The sequence below is a fragment of the Haliotis rufescens genome, unplaced genomic scaffold (genome assembly GCF_023055435.1).
Source record: "Haliotis rufescens isolate VD_foot unplaced genomic scaffold, xgHalRufe1.0.p SCAF_7, whole genome shotgun sequence".
NCBI lineage: Eukaryota > Metazoa > Mollusca > Gastropoda > Lepetellida > Haliotidae > Haliotis > Haliotis rufescens.
Window position 1 is genome coordinate 21,823,280 of NW_025964361.1, and position 20,018 is coordinate 21,843,297.

The 20,018-nt window shown below is 44.3% G+C and overlaps 1 protein-coding gene across 2 annotated transcripts in view; it reads right to left on the reverse strand.

Annotated features, from left to right (window-relative positions):
* LOC124139842 (protocadherin-9-like) overlaps positions 1 to 20,018 on the reverse strand; it is a 133,982-nt gene that overhangs the window by 79,983 nt on the left and 33,981 nt on the right. The gene's annotated exons all lie outside the window — the stretch shown is intronic.

The window sequence follows — 20,018 nt, forward strand, 5'->3', positions numbered from 1 at the left end:
GACCATGCTCTATCATTGTTGCGTTCAAATGAAACCTCACGAGCGAGTATACAATGTATTTAATGCGCGTGCATTTAAGGCGTAGCTGTTCAGAATGTGCACATATTCTACAGCACTTGTTCTCGGTACCGAGCTGATAAAAGTTCACGCAGTATGCTTTATTTCTAAAACCCGAGGCTAAAATAAAATCGAATAAATGATTTCATAGGCATCCTAAAAAGCATTTATTACCTTCGTAGCAGTTCAGGGCGAAATGTTAAATATAAATACTTCTTCAATATTTGAAGACTTTTCCCAATACCCGTTCTCCGCCCGGGAGCTATTTCCAGTAAGCGAAGGGGACGGTATCTTCGCCAGATTATATTCATCAATTAAATATAAGCTGAGAACTGGGCTGGAGGGATGAAACAGACAAAAAACTCGCAGTAAGATTCTGGTGAGCAAGGCAGTCGAAGCTTATTTCCTTACAATTACATCAGCATGCGCGAAGCAATTTAAAGGGCGGTTTGTCAAGCAAGGACTGTCGCATCTCCAGCTCGAACTCATCTATTACTGTCGCCTTTTCGCGAGAAGTGTTAAAAGACAACGAAACCCCAGGCGTGTAACCAACAGCCATTATTCTAACATCCTTAACACGGGCAACAACTGGCCATAGACGCGTAACTCCGACTTAAAAAGACGATAGGAAACAGAACTTGAAAACAATACCTTATTTGTCTCAATCTTCAACTAAACAGAAAAGGATGCAAACATGCAGAGGCAAACTAGTTAATCTGGTCCTACCCAAAGAAGAAAGGGTTGACTGCGATAAAAGCGTTTTGATGTAGCAGATTGGGTCTTTAAACTGGACAGGTATTGAAGAGGCAATTTACCCTTGACGCGTAGCTTTAACAAAGACGTCTGGTCATGCGGTGTGGCAAGAGTTTGTTTGGGGTGTGGGATGTTTACGGGTAGTTGTTGCTGACAATAGCGATGGGTTTGCTAGTTAATCATAGCCTACTTACAATTGCTGTTCTGTACGCTGGAATTACGGGTCACTTAATTTAGGAAGACTATATTCTCCTGTTGTAAATTACGGTTCTCCCGGGGATTTAAGAAATAAAACATTGGCTGTCAGCATGCAGTTGACACCTTCGCGGAGATTAGTTTCCCTGGGTCAGCTAGCTCCCGAGTAAGTGTTTGTTAAACTTTGTTTTAGGCAGCAGCTAGGGTATGTGTGGTGTCTGGACCTCGATGGCTGGATAGGTGGGGTGATGTTTGCGTAGATGGGAGGATGGGCTATACGGTGGAATGTTGGTGGGTGGCTGGGATGAAGTCTGAGGGCGTCTAGGTGGGATTAGGGGGTGGGTTAAGGTGCGTCTAGGTGGGAGTAGGGAGTGGGTCTGGGGGCGTCTAGGTGGGAGTAGGGGATGGGTCTGGGGACGTCTAGGTGGGAGTAGGGGGTGGGTTAAGGTGCGTCTAGGTGGGAGTAGGGAGTGGGTCTGGGGGCGTCTAGGTGGGAGTAGGGGATGGGTCTGGGGCGTCTAGGTGGGAGTAGGGGATGGGTCTGGGGACGTCTAGGTGGGAGTAGGGGATGGGTCTGGGGGCGTCTAGGTGGGAGTAGGGAGTGGGTCTGGGGGCGTCTAGGTGGGAGTAGGAGGTGGGTCAGGGGGCGTCTAGGTGGGAGTAGGGGATGGGTCTAGGGGCGTCTAGGTGGGAGTAGGGGATGGGTCTAGGGGGTCTAGGTGGGAGTAGGGGATGGGTCTAGGGGCGTCTAGGTGGGAGTAGGGGATGGGTCTGGGGACGTCTAGGTGGAAGTAGGGGATGGGTCTGGGGGCGTCTAGGTGGGAGTAGGGGATGGGTCTAGGGGCGTCTAGGTGGGAGTAGGGGATGGGTCAGGGGGCGTCTAGGTGGGAGTAGGGGATGGGTCTAGGGGCGTCTAGGTGGGAGTAGGGGATGGGTCTGAGGGCGTCTAGGTGGGAGTAGGGAGTGGGTCTGGGGCGTCTAGGTGGGAGTAGGGAATGGGTCTGGGGACGTCTAGGTGGGAGTAGGGGATGGGTCTGGGGACGTCTAGGTGGGAGTAGGGGATGGGTCTGAGGGCGTCTAGGTGGGAGTAGGGAGTGGGTCTGGGGGCGTCTAGGTGGGAGTAGGGAGTGGGTCTGGGGCGTCTAGGTGGGAGTCTGGGTGAGTGACTCTGGGGTGCCTAGGTGGGAGTCGGGTGTGTGGCTAGGTGAGAGTTTAGGGGGGGTGTCGTGGGGGATGTCTAGGTGGGAATCTGGATGAGTAGTTGCTTGGATTCTGTGAGCAGCTGGGGCAGGAAGCTAGGTGGGAGTTTAGGTTGGAGTCTGGGTGGGTGGCTAGATGTGAGTCTGAGGGTGTCTAAGTGGGAGTCTGATGGGTTGCCATGGATGGTGATTCACGCATACGCCTGTTGGCCGCCGTCTCTACACACCATAGACATGACGCAACGCATACATAACCTTGCACCAGTATATATGGAAAGGGAAAGGCCTACAAGGGGGATTATGAAAAAAAACAACGATGACGTCACAAATTTGAACTTGATGATTAATTTTAGATATTAGGTCTTAAAGACGTAAAGAACAAGATTGTGTTTCTATAGACACGATACGTGTGAAGATCTTCAGCAACCCATGCTTGCCGAAAGAGGCGACGATGCTTGACGTAAGAGGCGACTGACGGGATCTGAAGGTCAGGCTCGCTTACTTGGTTGATGCTCGTCATCGTATCGCAATTGCGTGGATCGATGCTCATGATGTCAATCGCTGGATTGAATGGTCCAGACTGATTATTTAAGACTATAAGATTATTTGAGTGCTCATAATTAAAATATACGGCATTTTGAAAGGTCACTTGTCTGCCATGTTCTGCTAAACATCAAAGTTATGAAGAAATGTTATCATCACGGAATGGTCCTGACACGATTATTTAAGACCGCCGTCATATTCCTTGACTATTGCTGAGTGCGGCGTTAAACAAACAAACAAACAAAACAGAAAACAAACATGTCACAGAACAACCTTACATCCAGTAATACGGTGAATAGTTATATACACGGCAAAAGGCACTTGCCAGAGCATGCACATGTAGGTCAGGCGATACCCCACGAGTTCAATATCACACCCCAAGACATACAGAAGAAATGTCAATGTATTATTTTTGACGATCATGCTAATGTCATATTAAAGACGAATCAGAGTAATCAGCTGTTCAAACAGTGCGTACGCAAAGGCAATCGGTTTGCAATGACCAGTCCTTTCAATGAAACGCAAAACGAAAATATAACAAAATTAAGATTAATGCATTATTATGAAAACCATTTTCTGAGTATATCATGCATGTTACCGACTACTGATATCGGTTAAGTGGCCTTAAATCCCGTTATATTTCTCTCGAACTGCGGAAACTCGATGTTCGAAGGTGACCATGATTTCGAGTAAAAGAGCTTCAGTTGTGATGGAGAGATGCAGGTGCACACTCGCTGCTGCAGGTTAATCAAGATAAACTGCGCTAATCAGCAAATGCATACACGTCGGTTTTATGAATAACAATTAATTTGCTCGTCGTGTTTTACGAGCGCCCATGCCTTCTGTTTGTGCTCTGTCATGTAACGTCACGTGCACCTGGGAATGGGAGAGAGATTAGTAATTAAAGCTCCGTACGTGTAGTCACGTGACTGTAATTATTTCAATCATGACTGTCAACATTATGACAGTGATAAATGTTAACCTGCAATTGACATCTGTGTCAAACATGTGTTGCCGCAACAAACACCAATACACGTCCTCGCTCGGTTGTCATTTAGTTCCTTGTGATGTCAAACCTACAAGTGGTTAAGCTATTTTTAATTGACTGAATAATCTGTGGTTTACCGCCCGTAACTATAGTTACAACACAGCCTGGGTAATGTTGAATATGTCGTCGACGTTTACACAATGGTGAAACTCCAAACACGAATGTGATGCTGACAACCAAGGATTTTAGTCAGGGAGAATCTGGAATTCGAACTCAGAACCAACGGTTTAAAACTAACAGTAAAGGACTCCAACTCTGAATAGTGTACCCCTGTTATATAGGATGCAAACGAACACACAGTTGTACCTATTTTCGAACTAGTTTACTTATTACCATGTACAGTAAACTACGGTTATAACGAACTCAAAGGGACTACTAATTTTAATTCGTTGTAACCGTAGTTCGTTATAAGCAAATGTACGGAATATATAAAGCATATAGATAGGACAAAGGAAATAGTTCGTTATATCCGTCAGTTCGTTAGAAGCATGTACTTGGCTGTATTTGGATGCAGAGAGTCGAGAAACAGGAATGCGCGGATTGCTGGGAATCAGTTGTTTGGTAAAGATTATTGTTACCGCTCGGAAGGAAACACAGTTGGGACGACAAGACAGGATTTCAAACAATGTACCCATGTTGGTACTTTCATAACAACCTAACGCATTGACAAAAGTGATGTCTGTCTGCATACTTCGGATATGACGGACACAAAAGGAACTGGAGGTTCGTTATCCACATGAACAAGAACTGGTATTCCGTCACCGATACAGGTGTCAAACGAGGTTAGATGATATTAAATCATGTATTTATATCAATGGTATTCCGCTGTAAAGTTGAACACACCAGATACCGGCACCAGTCGGACGGTCTCTATTCGGCACGCATTCAGCTTAACCTTTTCCGTGTCTGATCAGTGCTTCATCTAAAATTAGTTCTGATGTCTTTCCATGGCTACTTTTGAACTGAGTTGATGAAAAGATCTTTCTCTCCACACTCTGTACAGTAGAAGACCTGACTTCTGAAAGCCTCTGAAGTGATAACAAGTTGTCAGGACGACCCAATATTGTTAAGCCTCATTCAGTTTGTAACATCGACATGAAGCAGTTCATTACGGGAGTCCGGCAAGAAAAGATGGTCCTTGTCAATGTTGCAAACTGACGTCTCCTCAGAATGTCGTAACGTCAACGATGATCACCCATTTCAACAGAATACACCAAAACAATAAATTGAGGATGAGCTAATGCCATTAGTAATGGGGGGAAATAGGGCCTAGTTGGTCGGATTCGGCATCGCATGAGAGTAAAAACTGTCGTGTGTTTCACCGTAATTGAATCAAACGCGAGACTAAGTCAAGGCTTCAAGACGATGCGTCCAAGTAGCAGACACAAAAGAGTGTCAGGTCCTTCAAATAAAACCTATTGGAATCTCCTTTCTCAAAACTGATCAGGCGAGGCTAAATCTCCTTTGGATCCTGTTCTGACATCATTAGCGCAATATTGGAGATTGCGATACTTTTTGGCGGCCGCTGACTCCAGCGAAGACCTTTGAATGTGCCGAGGATCGATTCCGCCCTTGCATCATTGCACAAAAATGTTTGAAAAGCTTTTAAGTTTTCGGAAGCGTTTTGTCGAAATATCCAATTAAGCATGTAGATTATATCAAGGGCCACTACGAGACTATCGGAGAAAAATCGTTAAATCGAGTAGCACGTCATGGGACGTGAAGCAAAAACGCATCCTAAAAACGAAGCACGAGTTAGCAATAAAACCTCCAAATAAAGACTATTCTGGTTATTTCCAAGACCACATGTCCGGAAACTGTTAAAGTCCATTTTGCCCGAGTTAATATCTATCCAGCCCCCAAACGGAATGGGTGAGGATATTTTCAAGTAGTTCTTAATTGAATGTTCACGCGTACCTTTATGGCAGTTTCAACAAAAGCAGTAGAATTCACACAGTCAAAGTGATATTAGTCTTTTTCCGATCTTCAAACTCTATCGCCTGAAGGTTAAACGCAGAAAACGATTTTATTTGTTCATTTTTATACCGCTTTAACTAGGTTAACTTAAAAGCAAAGCTATGCTCCATTAATCTGATACATTGTCATCTTTGAAAGGGCAAATATTAATTTCGGTTCCCATCCACTTCAAAGATGCTCGATATGGAGAAGGCAAATATAAAATGTCCTCTAACATCTTGACGATAATGTTATCCTTAAAGTGAGAAATTGAATGACACATTAATTGCTTCTCAGTATCTTAACAGGTGTCCTAATGATTACTATCATTACTATTGCATACGCAAGTTGCTATTATAGGGCTCTGAATGGACAAATGACGCCGTTTATATGTCTGACATAGGAACAGTAAATACACTCTCAATCTCTCTCAAAGCTTAACTGTTTATCGTTGAATTCAGCTGAAATACACATTGGTGGTTAAGTGTGGGTTTTCTTTTGACGCCGATGCTATTTTCACTCAGTAATGTTGTTGGTTTTAATGAATGGATGGGAACGAAAGTGTTGAGAACAAACGTTGATACTGATGAAGATATGTGGGAAAAGATGAGATTAGTGAATGGTTATCGTTTTATGTCGGTTTTAGTGATATTTCAGCAATGTCACAGCGAGGACAGAAATGGTGGGCTTCACACAGTGTAGTCATGTGCGGAATACACATCGAATCTTCAGTGTGTGTCAGTGCCGTGCCTTCCTCATCTGTAGCAGTTGTCTGTGAGTGGTTGCACGTAACACAATGATAAAGTAGCTGCACACGCGAGTGTGCATTGATGCATTATGCAGACAGGTGCATGAGACGGCTTGTATTAAACTCAGTCTTTTAAAAAAATGTCTCGAAATTAAAATATTGATTTTTACCGGCCGGGCCGGGCATGAGAAGGAAGACTGGGGAACAGGCTTGTTTTCCTGCTGCAGACTCTGCCCCCAGCGGTTAGATTGTCCTCCATATTTGTTTGTTACTTTCATCCACCTGCCAGCAACGTATTGCCACTTCAATAAATCAAATGAGGATGTTTCAAACACATTTCAATGTTCCAGCAAAGGTTTCGACTACAAAACATGATTTCAATCACTAACATACATCTTATGGAATGAAACCAAGGAACGATGACAGTCACGCACAAGGTCTTTGATGTTCTATTGTGTGTACGTGTATGCTAAGGAGATATATGTTCTTTTTACAATCACAGTTTGAAGCATAACATTAAATCGATAACTCCTGATTGATAAGAAGATTGGGTGCGTAATTTGACAAACAATCACAAAGACAAAAACATCAGTAATGACACAAACACCGGAAATAGCAGAGATGGGGAATTCAGATCTGTTACATAATGCGACAAATTACTTCTAACTTATGAATTGCGTGACAGAAAATTACTTCTGTGTAATGTTCTTACTCAAGCTTAAAACTGAAGCCGTGCTAATGCGCTATGTCACAATCACGCGAGTGTACTGGGAGACTACGACGATGTTTGGAAAATCACTCACACGTTAACCCTTATTATGAGTTATTTCATGTGAAAGTATTTCATGATCATCAGATTGGCTAAGTCAGGTAGGGGGTTTAAGAAGCTTACACAGGAGAAGTGTGTTCCCGTCCCGATAATAGCTAACGTGCATGTTTGTCAAATTTTGATGAAGAGTGCTTTTAGATAAATTGCCCTCTGATTGTATTTTCTTATTTAACTGCTTGCCCCTTTGATTAATTTCCACATGGTTTAGTCATGCGACGGAGGAGGTATTGATTTAGCCCTGGGAGACCTGTAAGTTCTTGGAACTTTTGATTTCTTTTAAAGGGAAAATGATCATATATTCACATCGAGAATCGGACACCAGCTGAGACTGGAATGTTAGAATAACTTAGAGGTGAATGTTGATTGGAACGGTTGTACAAAGTATTATAGCCATATTACGGCGTTCTTTAAGTAATGGGATAATACGAACCAGGAGCTGATAGTGTAAGCAATTATACATCGGGCTATGATCAGACAGAATCAGCCAGGTCAAACCAAAGTTACGTTTTACGATGAAACATATTGCGGATGAGATAAAACAAATGTCATCATAGACCTGGAGAAGCGCCTATATTTAGACGTTGTTAACCCGAAGCGCCTCAGACTATGAAGAATACATCGTGTTACCCGTAGTTCTTTCCGAGTGCGGAGGGCCGATATCAGACCCAAGTGCCGATATGAGACTCCAGTGCCGATATGAGACTCAACTTTCAATATCACGCCCCAGTGCCAATATCAGACTCCAGTGCCGATATCAGACCCCAGTGCCGATATCAGACTCCAGTGCCGATATGAGACTCCAGTGCCGATATGAGACTCAACTTTCAATATCACGCCCCAGTGCCAATATCAGACTCCAGTGCCGATATGAGACTCCAGTGCCGATATGAGACTCAACTTTCAATATCACGCCCCAGTGCCAATATCAGACTCCAGTGCCGATATCAGACCCCAGTGCCGATATCAGACTCCAGTGCCGATATGAGACTCAACTGTCCATATCACGCCCCAGTGCCGATATCGGACCCCAGTGCCGATATCAGACCCCAGTGCTGATATCAGACTCCAGTGCCGATATGAGACTCAACTGTCAATATCACGCCCCAGTGTCGATATCACACACAACTGTCAATATCACACCCCAATGCCAATATCAGACTCCAGTGCCGATATCAGACTCCAGTGTTGATATGAGACTCAAGTGTCAATATCACGCCCAAGTGCCGATATCAGACTCAAGTGCCGATATCAGACCCCAGTGTTGATATGAGACTCAACTGTCAATATCACGCCCCAGTGCCTATATCAGACTCCAGTGCCGATATCAGACCCCAGTGTTGATATGAGACTCAACTGTCAATATCACGCCCCACTGCCGATATCAGACTCCAGTGCCGATATGAGACTCAACAGTCAATATCACGCCCCAGTGCCGATATAAGACCCCAGTGCCGATATCAGACCCAAGTGCCGATATCAGACTCCAGTGCCGATATCAGACTCAACTGTCAATATCACGCCCCACTGCCGATATCAGACTCCAGTGCCGATATGAGACTCAACTGTCAATATCACGCCCCAGTGCCGATATCAGACTCCAGTGCCGATATGAGACTCAAATGTCAATATCACGCCCCGGTGCCGATATCAGACTCCAGTGCCGATATCAGACTCAACTGTCAAAATCACGCCCCGGTGCCGATATCAGACTCCAGTGCCGATATCAGACTCAACTGTCAAAATCACGCCCCAGTGCCGATATCAGACTCCAGTGCCGATATGAGACTCAACTGTCAATATCACGCCCCAGTGCCGATATCAGACCCCAGTGCCGATATCAGACTCAACTGTCAATATCACGCCCCAGTGTCGATATCACACACAACTGTCAATATCACGCCCCAGTGCCTATATCAGACTCCAGTGCCGATATCAGACCCCAGTGTTGATATGAGACTCAACTGTCAATATCACGCCCCAGTGTCGATATCACACACAACTGTAAATATCACGCCCAAGTGCCTATATCAGACTCCAGTGCCGATATCAGACTCCAGTGTTGATATGAGACTCAACTGTCAATATCACGCCCCAGTGCCGCTATCAGACTCCAGTGTTGATATCAAACTCAACTGTCAATATCACGCTCGAACGCCGATATCAGGCCCAAGTGCCGATATCAGACCCCAGTGCCGATATGAGACTCCAATGCCGATATGAGACTCAACTGTCAATATCACGCCCCAGTGTCGATATCACACACAACTGTCAATATCACACCCCAGTGCCTATATCAGACTCCAGTGCCGATATCAGACTCCAGTGCCGATATGAGACTCAAGTGTCAATATCACGCCCCGGTGCCGATATCAGACTCCAGTGCCGATATCAGACTCAACTGTCAATATAACGCCCCAGTGCCTATATCAGACTCCAGTGCCGATATCAGACTCAACTGTCAAAATCACGCCCCAGTGCCGATATCAGACTCCAGTGCCGATATGAGACTCAACAGTCAAAATCACGCCCCAGTGCCGATATCAGACTCCAGTGCCGATATGAGACTCAACTGTCAATATCACGCCCCGGTGCCGATATCAGACCCCAGTGCCGATATCAGACTCAACTGTCAATATCACGCCCCAGTGTCGATATCACACACAACTGTCAATATCACGCCCCAGTGCCTATATCAGACTCCAGTGCCGATATCAGACCCCTGTGTTGATATGAGACTCAACTGTCAATATCACGCCCCAGTGTCGATATCACACACAACTGTAAATATCACGCCCAAGTGCCTATATCAGACTCCAGTGCCGATATCAGACTCCAGTGTTGATATGAGACTCAACTGTCAATATCACGCCCCAGTGCCGCTATCAGACTCCAGTGTTGATATCAAACTCAACTGTCAATATCACGCTCGAACGCCGATATCAGGCCCAAGTGCCGATATCAGACCCCAGTGCCGATATGAGACTCCAATGCCGATATGAGACTCAACTGTCAATATCACGCCCCAGTGTCGATATCACACACAACTGTCAATATCACGCCCCAGTGCCTATATCAGACTCCAGTGCCGATATCAGACTCCAGTGCCGATATGAGACTCAAGTGTCAATATCACGCCCCGGTGCCGATATCAGACTCCAGTGCCGATATCAGACTCAACTGTCAATATAACGCCCCAGTGCCTATATCAGACTCCAGTGCCGATATCAGACTCAACTGTCAAAATCACGCCCCAGTGCCGATATCAGACTCCAGTGCCGATATGAGACTCAACAGTCAAAATCACGCCCCAGTGCCGATATCAGACTCCAGTGCCGATATGAGACTCAACTGTCAATATCACGCCCCGGTGCCGATATCAGACCCCAGTGCCGATATCAGACTCAACTGTCAATATCACGCCCCAGTGTCGATATCACACACAACTGTCAATATCACGCCCCAGTGCCTATATCAGACTCCAGTGCCGATATCAGACCCCTGTGTTGATATGAGACTCAACTGTCAATATCACGCCCCAGTGTCGATATCACACACAACTGTCAATATCACGCCCCAGTGCCAATATCAGACTCCAGTGCCGATATCAGACCCCAGTGTTGATATGAGACTCAACTGTCAATATCACGCCCCAGTGCCGATATCAGACTCCAGTGTTGATATCAGACTCAACTGTCAATATCACGCTCGAACGCCGATATCAGGCCCAAGTGCCAATATCAGACCCAGTGCCGATATGAGACTCCAATGCCGATATGAGACTCAACTGTCAATATCACGCCCCAGTGTCGATATCACACACAACTGTCAATATCACGCCCCAGTGCCTATATCAGACTCCAGTGCCGATATCAGACTCCAGTGCCGATATGAGACTCAACTGTCAATATCACGCCCCGGTGCCGATATCAGACTCCAGTGCCGATATCAGACTCAACTGTCAATATAACGCCCCAGTGCCTATATCAGACTCCAGTGCCGATATCAGACTCAACTGTCAAAATCACGCTCCAGTGCCGATATCAGACTCCAGTGCCGATATGAGACTCAACAGTCAAAATCACGCCCCAGTGCCGATATCAGACTCCAGTGCCGATATGAGACTCAACTGTCAATATCACGCCCCGGTGCCGATATCAGACCCCAGTGCCGATATCAGACTCAACTGTCAATATCACGCCCCAGTGTCGATATCACACACAACTGTCAATATCACGCCCCAGTGCCTATATCAGACTCCAGTGCCGATATCAGACCCCTGTGTTGATATGAGACTCAACTGTCAATATCACGCCCCAGTGTCGATATCACACACAACTGTCAATATCACGCCCCAGTGCCAATATCAGACTCCAGTGCCGATATCAGACCCCAGTGTTGATATGAGACTCAACTGTCAATATCACGCCCCAGTGCCGATATCAGACTCCAGTGTTGATATCAGACTCAACTGTCAATATCACGCTCGAACGCCGATATCAGGCCCAAGTGCCAATATCACGTCCCAGTGCCGATATAAGACCCCAGTGCCGATATTAGACCCCAGTGCCGATATCAGACTCCAGTGCCGATATCAGACTCAACTGTCAATATCACGCCCCAGTGCCGATATCAGACTCAACTGTCAATATCACGCCCCACTGCCGATATCAGACTCCAGTGCCGATATGAGACTCAACTATCAATATCACGCCCCAGTGCCGATATCAGACCCCAGTGCCGATATCAGACTCCAGTGTTGATATGAGACTCAAGTGTCAATATCACGCCCCAGTGCCGATATCAGACCCCAGGGCCGATATTAGTCAATACTGCCGATATCAGACAACAGTGCCGACATTGCACCTTAGTGCCGATATGAGACCTAAGTACCGATATCAGTGCCCAGTGCCAATGCCGATACCATACCCTAGTACCGATATCAGACCCCAGTACCCATATCAGACCTTAAGCCGATATCAGACACCAGTGCCTATAACGATTCTACCGGGATAACGAGAAAAAATACCTCTTAAACTATTTATCGAGTCATTTAAAGTCATTAAACTCACCGAGGTTAATTGTCCATTTTGGCGCTAATACATATATAGCCATTGTTCATTTCTTATAGTGCGTCTTTAACGATTATGTGTATATCTACACAGAAAGGCGGACGTGCATATCCACGTGCTCCTACAGAATCGTATTAATGTTCTATTAATTTGAAATATTTCGACCACAAAGTCTGCTTCTCGACCTTCTCAGTGATCACCTTACTTGATGTCTCTTGTCATTTGGAGCTCGATTTTCCCCAAAGAAAAGTTTCGTATGGCCAAAGTAGCTCAATTGTGGTATAGAATGACATCGCTCGGGCTTCAGCTGCCACGTCCTGAAGGAACGGCTCACCAATCTAGCGAGCACGTCCTCGTGAACGTATCGAGGAAGGAGCGGAGATTGACTGATGTATCTGTTAGTAAAACCTCAAAGAAGTTATGTCAAATGACCCTTCTGCTGTATGGGTATTATCTTGAAGGTGCTGTCTGATCTGACAAAAAGTGTTTTCGCTTATTAGTTTGTACGATATCCGATTGATGTGTGATCTTGTCAGTTGACCTCATACTATACATAATGCTTTAGTATGTTGTGTTGCCGAAGATTCCGCAGCCATCCTTGAACATCACTCTTTTTAATGACAACCAGAACTAGAGAGGCTACACGGAGAGGCTGTACAGAGAGGCTACACGGAGAGGCTGTACAGAGAGGCTACACGGAGAGGCTGTACAGAGAGGCTACACGGAGAGGCTGTACAGAGAGGCTACACGGAGAGGCTGTACAGAGAGGCTACACGGAGAGGCTGTACAGAGAGGCTACACGGAGAGGCTGTACAGAGAGGCTACACGGAGAGGCTGTACAGAGAGGCTACACGGAGAGGCTGTACAGAGAGGCTACACGGAGAAGCTGTACAGAGAGGCTACACGGAGAGGCTGTACAGAGAGGCTACACGGAGAGGCTGTACAGAGAGGCTACACGGAGAGGCTGTACAGAGAGGCTACACGGAGAGGCTGTACAGAGAGGCTACACGGAGAGGCTGTACAGAGAGGCTACACGGAGAGGCTGTACAGTGAGGCTACACGGAGAGGCTGTACAGAGAGGCTACACGGAGAGGCTGTACAGAGAGGCTACACGGAGAGGCTGTACAGAGAGGCTACACGGAGAGGCTGTACAGAGAGGCTACACGGAGAGGCTGTACAGAGAGGCTACACGGAGAGGCTGTACAGAGAGGCTACACGGAGAGGCTGTACAGAGAGGCTACACAGAGCTTTTTTGGAAAATGTAATCCCATGAGATTATTTGACAAATTGCCTGTTAGCTGAGTCACACCATCACGAGGCGTGGAGGACACCGCAGCTCGTCAATGGGATGAGGTTGCAGGTATATGATATTTATGTCGGCTTCATCTTATCTCACACATGCACGTGATCTTTTGGGAATAGAAAGCAATCAGATGTTGACATTATCCCATACCAATATCAATACCGCACCCACAAATTTGCAGCAATTATAAAATATTCATCGTTGTAAATTTAAACGATAGCAGTCTGACAACAAAATGTAGACTAATTCAAACGAGTTTTCTTATCTTCCATATTTCACAATGCAATTTGCGTTTTCTTGGATGAAAAGATGTTGCGAGACATTGTGGTGGAATTTGCACAGACATGAGTGTGTGACCCAATTGCTGGAAACACGGAATCACTAGTGTCTGCTGGGACATGGGGTTGGCAGTGAACAAAAGATCATCAACGATTCAGTTCATGGGCATGTGATAAATTACTGAACCATTTTTGATTCTGGCAGAAAAATGACAAAGTCTCCCTGGGGTCTCCGAACTGTCGTCGGTCATCACTGCGCGACCATCACGCTGGAGGGAAGGGGAGGGGTCTGTCTGCTGCAAGCTGCATTCACGGTGCAGTAGTACAAGACGACACATAGTAGTTGTAGTAGTAGTAGTAGTAGTAGTAGTAGTAGTAGTAGTAGTAGTAGTAGTAGTAGTCGCAGTAGCAGCAGCGGTAGTAGTAATGATAGTTGTAGAAGTAAGCGTGGTAAAAACAGCGGTTGTAATGGTAGTTATTGTGGCAGTTGTAGTGGAGCAGCAGCAGCAGCAGTAGTAGTAGTAGTAGTAGTAGAAGTAGTAGTAGTAGTAGTAGTAGTAGTCGCAGTAGCAGCAGCGGTAGTAGTAATGATAGTTGTAGAAGTAAGCGTTGTAAAAGCAGCGGTTGTAATGGTAGTTATTGTGGCAGTTGTAGTAGAGCAGCAGCAGCAGCAGTAGTAGGAGAAGTAGTAGTTGTAGTAATGAGTGAGTGAGTATGGTTTTACGCCGCTTTTAGCAATATTCCAGCAATATCACGGCGGGGGACACCAGAAATGGGCTTCGAACATTGTACCCATGTCGGGAATCGAACCCGGGTCTTCGGCGTGACGAGCCAACGCTTTAACCACTAGGCTATCCGACCGCCCCAGTAGTAGTAGTAGGAGTCGCAGTAGCAGCAGCAGCAGTAGTAGTAATGATAGTTGTAGAAGTAAGCGTGGTAAAAACAGCGGTTGTAATGGTAGTTATTGTGGCAGTTGTAGTAGAGCAGCAGCAGCAGCAGTAGTAGTAGTAGTAGTAGCAGTAGAAGTAGTAGTAGGAGGAGGAGGAGGAGTCGCAGTAGCAGCAGCAGCAGTAGTAGTAGTAGAAGTAGCAGTAGTAGTAGGAGGAGGAGTCGCAGCAGCAGTAGTAGTAGTAGTAGAAGTAGTAGTAGTAGTAGTAGGAGTCGCAGCAGTAGTAGTAGTAGTAGTAGTAGAAGTAGTAGTAGTAGTAGTAGTAGTCGCAGTAGCAGCAGCAGTAGTAGTAATGATAGTTGTAGAAGTAAGCGTGGTAAAAACAGCGGTTGTAATGTTAGTTATTGTGGCAGTTGTAGTGGAGCAGCAGCAGCAGCAGTAGTAGGAGAAGTAGTAGTAGTAGTAGTAGTAGAAGTAGTAGTAGTGGTTATAATAGTAGTAGAAGTGGTTATAGCAGTAGTAGTTACAGTTGTAGTAGTAGCAGTAGCAGAAGCAGTAGTAATAATGATAGTTGTAGTAGTCAATGTTGTAGTAGTAGTAACAGCAGCAGTAGTAGTAATGATAGTTGTCGTCAAAGTATCAGGAGTGAAGATCCGGGGTAGAATAGGTCTTCAGCAATCCATTCTTGTCGTAAGGGGCAGGGTTGCCAGGCTCGCTTACTCGGTTGATGCATGTTATCGTATCCCAATTGCGTGGATCGATGCTCATGATATCAATCACTGGATTGCCTGGTCCAGACTCGATTATTTAAAGACCGTCGTCATATAGCTGGAATATTGCTGAGTGCGACGTTAAACAACAAACAAACAAACAAACAGTAGCAGCAACAGTAGTAGTAGCAATGGTAGTTGTAGTAATAGTAGCCGCAGTTTAGGCTTCTTTAAAGTAGTACATTATTATGCTTGAATGAGTAGGACAGTAAGGGATGGTCCATCAGACGTTCCCAGTAGTATTTGAGACAGTACGAAACAAGCTGAGTCGTGTACTGGTGATATCACCGTTGTTTTAATCCTGACCGAACAGTGTAGTATGATGTGATGTCTGTTTGCAGCTTCGATGACTCAAAACGAGGCTAAAAGGGCGGATTGACCCACGGTATTTATGATAGTAGAAAGTAGATAATATAAACTAGATAATCGAGGATGTTGTGATGATAGATCATCAGGCGCTACACCGAACCATTCTGCCTCGAACACCAACTGTGTAACCCTCTTTACGATCTTAATGATTATGAGCGATAGAAAATACCTAATACCTCTATATATCAATTATTTATATCTACATAACAACGAAGCATATTTGCTAGGGGGTAATTTTGAATAATAAAAAATGGCACGAGGCATTTTCGAAATAAATCTCCTTTTCCTGGGTGGAAAAAAGATTTTCAGTTTAATCATTTATGAATTTCAAAAGGTTTGAAGGTCAAGTAGAATATCTAGAACGACCAAATTGAACTTTATATAAATCGTTTACGAGCACAGCATCCACTGTAATGGTATGGTCACAATTATCAACAAGCCCGTTTCATCTTTAATATGGATTTTCGGAAAATGTGTGTTTTTCTTTCGCATTGAAATATCGGAACTCCTAAATATCAACGTTGAAACGTTAACCCTTCGCATATGATTTTCACCTTGATCAAAAGAGATTCACAAACAAATGAGCAATCATTTCGCCGAAATACCACAAGGTCAATCCTCCATTGACCCACATACAATATCAAGCTGATATCTGTAATTGTGTTAAACCTTTCACTTGAACTATTTTATGTGGACAGAAAATTGTGTTATTAAGTCCGGTGCCGCTCAGTCGGAGTGCGGACCTCTGCCCTACGTAGCCACCGATCCTGCGTCCTCGCCACAGTGATTTATTCCCAGTTTTACGATACAATGAAACACATGGCCGGTATGCTACAATCAAATCCCAATTTTTTTTTTTCATTTCCTTCAATTCAACCCTCCCCATAAGACGTGCCGAAGGTCCCTGCATTAGTCCGGAATTTCGTGTCAAATTCCAACCCCTCACTAACTGCTCTGATGAAAATTAAGAAATGACTAATCATGTAAGACGGTGATAATTAATGATTAATGACTGTTAATGATTGATTATTGCCTCCTCGTGCTAGTTTCCCCACGACTCATCGTCAAGGGAATAAAGCCATTATGATCGTTGTGCTTCGTTTTAACACGTTCAAACCTGGCCTTCGACCTAAATGAATAATTACTTTTACCCTCTATCATTTCGTTACAAGGCAACGGGTTTTATCATGAATAATTACTGGTTATTTTACATGGACTTTGAAGTACATTGGGTGCTTATTAAATCTCAATTGAATATAAAATCCCCGATAACGGGTGTAAATGTATTCAGTTTAATGTTTTGATTGAAAGAGAAATAATTAATAATGTGCACCGTAACATATTATAGGCACGGCATTTTATCAGTAGCAATTAATATGGCGCATGCAACGATATTTTATCAGGGCGGGAAGAAAACTTGCATCACAGGAAGCTCAATGGGTTATATATTATCTAGTAAACTGATGCAGTGGCGATATCACCTAATATTACTTCATTTCTAAAGTCTTCAAAGAGGGATGCGTTTGTTCTCGAGTTTCACCATCATAACATTCATTATAACGTGAACGGAACTGACAGGCGATTTTGATGCTTTCATAGCAAAAGCTGAAGGAATACGCACACGCACACGCACACGCACACGCACACGCACACGCACATGCATACGCGAAGCAGAACATTTATTCTATCCACAGCATGTCAATGTTACAATATTGAACTGAAAGATAATTAATGTGTAAGTTTTACACTGTGTTTGTTGATGCCGTACTGACCTATATTCTATCTTTAGGACGGGCTTACGTAAATAATCGAATCTGGAACAGTCAAACCAGTGATTGATAATATGAACAACGTCTGATCAACCATGTCACCGAACCCGACCACCGGATCCATTTAGCCGCCTTGTATAAGTGGGCTTTTGTATTGGGGACCGTCAGCGAACATTGTGCCTTGTGCACCCAGCAGGAAATGGGTACCCGGTAGGGAGAGATTGAAAACATATGAACGATGAATCTTGATGGTGGAGAGAGTGCAAATTGCACAGTGATCGTTTGACCTGGCTTTGAGCGTGCACTGTTTGGGATTAGTATCATGCAAATGTACATTTCACTGTTGATAAGAGGAAGAGTCGTTTCCATTTCCTATCATTCATGTCAGCTGAATGTCTATGTTTAATGTGATGTTACCCTCGTCGGATACATATACACGTCAAACATATGCACAGTATTATAGCTGATTGATGGCCCCATTGTGCTCAGAGCAGACCATATGTAAATATCTATATATATAATTACCATATGTCAATCATATATACACTCAAAAAAACGCACAGGTAGATTTTTAGTAAATTTATTGTACCTAACAAAATCTATATATGAAATTTTGGAGCTCGATAGTCAAATATTGTCTTTGTACAAAAGGCATAGAAAACATTTAATTGTCATGTCACATAAGGCCACAAGGTTGCGCTGAACTCAGCATGTCGTGTGACCGCCCCGGGCTCTGCATCACGGCTCTGCATCACCTCGGCACTGACTGGATAAGTGTACGAATTTTGTCTTGCGGAATTCTGCGCCATTCTGCTTGTAACGCGTTGGCCAGTTGTGGGAGTTTCTGCGCCGTGTTCTGACGTTGACGTACACGTCGATCGAGTTCATCCCAGAGGTGTTCGATTGGGTTGAGATCTGAAGATCTCGACGGCCAGGGCAAGGCGTTGGTGTTGGCATTATGAGGTAGTCTTCCGTGACACTGTGTGCGGTGGGGCGTTGTCCTATTGAAACAGTTCCCTCTGGCGGTCAATGATTGGAAGAAGGTGAGGTTGAAGCATTTGATTCATGTAGCGATTTGCTGTCAAATTTCTCCATGACATTTTTTAACAAGTGTGAAAACAATGCCGTTTAAGACATTGCAAATCGGCAATGGCTGCGTTTTGACGCACCATTTGTCGAATATCAGGCCACCGAACACCTATAAAACTTTTTAATGATCAATCAATCAAATCCAATTTATATACCTGATTTTTTGTATAGTCAGGTTCAATGAACTGCATACTACCTGTACGTTTCCTTATTTGAAGAGTGTATATATAATTACCATATGTCAATCATATATATAATATATGTTTGTTCTCAGGCGGAGAGTGCACGTTAGAGACCCAGCGCCGCCAACGTGAGCCAGCTTGAGGTAGCCCTTCAGGCAGAATGGAGGGCAATACGAAGGGCAACCACACGCAAGTTAAACAGTATGCCATCAAGGTGTAATGCATGTGTCGCCCAAAACAGTGGACACACCCCAGGTATTGATCTACAAGCTCGAAGTTCATTTTAAAGACATTTATCGTCACTACGCCTTCACCATAATTTCATCAGTTCCCTTATTGTTTGTCGGTAACATATATGTTTAGGTCGACAGTTGTTGAAGTATATCGTTCATGTATTATGAAACACTTTCCCATTTTTACAGGTTCAATAAGTCGTAAACATGAAATTGATGTCGTGCAGATAAACGGGAATTTGCTCTTCATCACAAATTCGAAATATAATGTTATATGTATCGGTTTTCTTCTAGAAATGGCCAAACGTAAATACAAAAATGCTTACCTGCTAAATATTTGGGTGTGTGGATGCCTTGAACTTTGCAGAAATATAATAAAAATAAAAATAATTTATACTGCGCCTAATGTCCAATCACCCAGTGGCTACTCATGCCCCAAACATTCACAAGCACACAAGAACAGGTTGTATTACTTTTATACAAGTTAATAATAATAAAAGTGAATATCTTATTTCGAAATATTACAAACGTGTTCATGTGTGAAGTATGGGAACTAATGTGTTTTTGTAAAAGGAATTATCACAAATTTGCAAATAAATCAAGCTGTTTCTATTATCATCATCATCATCATCATCATCATCATCATCATTATTACTACTAAAACCTTTATTAGACCAAGCGGACACACACGCACACATGCACACACACACACTCACTCATACACACACACGTCGCTATA